This window comes from Octopus bimaculoides, chromosome 13 (genome assembly GCF_001194135.2).
Source record: "Octopus bimaculoides isolate UCB-OBI-ISO-001 chromosome 13, ASM119413v2, whole genome shotgun sequence".
Taxonomy (NCBI): Eukaryota; Metazoa; Mollusca; class Cephalopoda; order Octopoda; family Octopodidae; genus Octopus; species Octopus bimaculoides.
Window position 1 is genome coordinate 24,494,013 of NC_068993.1, and position 3,077 is coordinate 24,497,089.

Consider the following 3,077-nt stretch of genomic DNA (forward strand, 5'->3'; position numbering starts at 1 on the left):
TATATATATATATATATATATATATATGTATATATATACACATACACATACACATACAAATATATATACATATACACACATACATATATATCTGTATCTATATGTATGTATGTGTATGCATGTATGTATGAGTATAAAATGAAGCTTTACAAGGAACGAGTAAACACTAACTTCGAAGTTTCAGCTTGCTCGCCTTTATAAGACCGTCATTTACTTTCGTTCTTTCACACTCTAAATAGTCTTCGACAGTTTTCTTCTTTTTTTTTCTTTGTTTGACAGGCGGATCAATGTGATGGTAATTAGGTCAGGTGTACATTGGGGATATATCGGAACGTAGGAAAGGAATATTTTGTCGTAGGTTATGACTTGATAGCAAGTTATAGTGAAGGGTTTTATTTGAGCTTGCGAACGACATTTAAGCCCGATATCCAACTTGTAAATCACTAACAGTTATGGTGTAGAATAAAAGAAAATTTCTTTTTGGTTGCATATGTTATCAGAGCTTCTTCACAATCAAACGTGCAGAATACAGTTTCTGAACTGGAATCAGAATTCTTGCCGTGCATATATTTTATTATTTTTTCCAGTTAGATATTGCAATTATTTTGACGTCTACATAGAGCAGTTGAGAAGTTCTTGTCAGTGTCGGCTGACTGATTTCAAAAGGCGGAACGTGTTACACGCATAGATCTTGCAGGCCTTGCTAGAGAGGTGAGATCTACGCGGTTAGTCTTTCTTTTGAGCATTTGCAAGTCGATGTTTTAGAGAAAACATGTTCAGGAAAGAAATTCCGAAGTACTAAGTTCTGAAGAGGACGAGATGTTTTTAGTCAATGCAGAATGTAATGGGAACACAATATTTACGACTTGAGAAGTAAAGCTGGTAAGTCGAGAGAGAGTTAGTGTGGATCTTGCCAGAGACCAGCTTGATCGAAGCTAACTAGTAATGACGGAGAAGGAGGAAGTTGAATGTGTGCAAATGACATTCAGAAATTTTCCTTACGAATAGAGTGTGCTCCTTGCATCTAACTGCATTACACATTTTTTTTCAGTTGTTCTCTCCATTAACGTATTTTGGAATACGTTGGTACAGTTTACTCAAATTGCCATATATGTATATGTTCATAGTATTACATTAAACTAGGATATTTCCTGCATCGGCTAAAAATTCCTGTAGTTTTCGAATATCATTTTCTTTGCTTAGTAAAGATACAAGTGTGATTTGAAACGCACAAAAGAAAACAAATTATAAATATGTCTTTATATGTATGTTTAAGAAAATGACAACTGTAGTTGACAGCTTCTATTACGTTGCTATCGATGCTTAACGATCCGTAAATAGTTATCTAAATTAACATATTAAAGTCAATAAAAATATTTCTATTTATTCGAAAATAGCTTTATCTTTCGAAGACAAATTTTCAAAAATATATCGCCCTTTTCTTTAAAAGACAAAATAACTTCTACACAATAGCCAATAGAAACAATTGTATGGCCGACGTATTTGTTATCGAATTGAATCTAAATGTGACAATTTATTCTTTCTAATAAAGTTATGTGACCTCCTGGCTGTCACTATTTGCGTTGTGCTTGCTATATTCCAATTCCATTATCTTTTTTTACTTTTGCTGTAAATAATTTTTATTATTTTTTCAAGATGAGCCCAAACAGAAAGTCCCTGAATAAGGGTTGTTTAAGGATATTTCCAGATAAATTATTCAAACTGCACAGCGTTCCGCTCAACACATGGCTATGATGCTCCCCCCACTACTTCTGCTCGTGATCTTAGATGCACATATCGTCAGTCACTAGTGAACATGCTCAAATTGTTATGGTCAAGCAACTGACAAGGAAATCTATGGTATTAAGCAGAATATTTGCTATAACCCAACTTTTATACCAAGACAAAACATTTACATGATAACACTTCCAATCAGTTAAGACGCATACATCTATATGTACGTGTATTTATATTTATATTGTGCATGTGTTTCTGCTTGTATTTAAGTATGTGCATGAGTATCTAAGTGGCCGTGGATATTGCTTTGGTTTCCCAACAGTTCATTGAGATAGAAAATATTTTGCAGTCTCCTGACCTTTAAACCTTATTTGAAAATAATTGTTAAATACTAACTCTTGGTTTAATCTTTATACCTCTAGCTGTGTATTCCATATTGAATTCGTTAATATTGTATTTTTTATATTTTTATTTGTCCTTTTACATACTTTCTTGTTTATTTATTTAATGTATCTACTTTACTTTCTTTCCCATCATTTCCTGCCTTTCGTTAACATTAAAAACGATCAGTTCCCTGAAATTGGATTCACCACCTTAAGTGATATGAAGCAAAATACATTTATTAACTATATTGATTTTTAATGACCATACCCTGCTAATTGTACCTAGTATCGGTCTTACATACATTGTATACATAAGGGGTGAATTATGTATTGTATACTAAGAGTCGAAGTATTGGTGTAACCATGATTTTCTTGATGGTTTGTTGATCTGATGAGCTATCTGTCTTTATCTGCACTCATTTGTAAATATACAATTATATTGTAACATGCACATTTGTGCAGACGTAAAGTAATTTCATTATATACTGAAATTATTTTTTCATTATGAAGGCTGCAGAACAGATGTAATCATAATAACATATAGTTTAATGAATATATTCAACTATCATACTTCTTGATCTTATATAAATATGTTTGTGCATCTGTGTGTCAACACACACACACACACAAATATATGTGTGTGTGTATATATATATGCTTATACATACACACACACACACACACACACACACACACACATATATATATATATATAAATATACATAGAAGACAAGCAAATAGATACATATATATGTACATTTACATAAATAGGCATATAAGCACACGCATATACCTTAGTATGTACTTTTATATGTGGGCGTAAATGTATATTTGTACACACACACAGATATATATATGTGTGTGTGTGTGTGTGTGTGTGTGTGTTTGTGTGTGTGTGTGTTTGTGTGTGTGTGTGTGTATGTGTGTGTGTGTGTGTGTGTGTGTGTGTGTGTGTGT

At 32.5% G+C, this 3,077-nt stretch overlaps 1 protein-coding gene across 2 annotated transcripts in view; it reads right to left on the reverse strand.

Annotated features, from left to right (window-relative positions):
- LOC106883780 (glutamate receptor ionotropic, kainate 2) overlaps positions 1-3,077 on the reverse strand; it is a 276,968-nt gene that overhangs the window by 2,927 nt on the left and 270,964 nt on the right. The gene's annotated exons all lie outside the window — the stretch shown is intronic.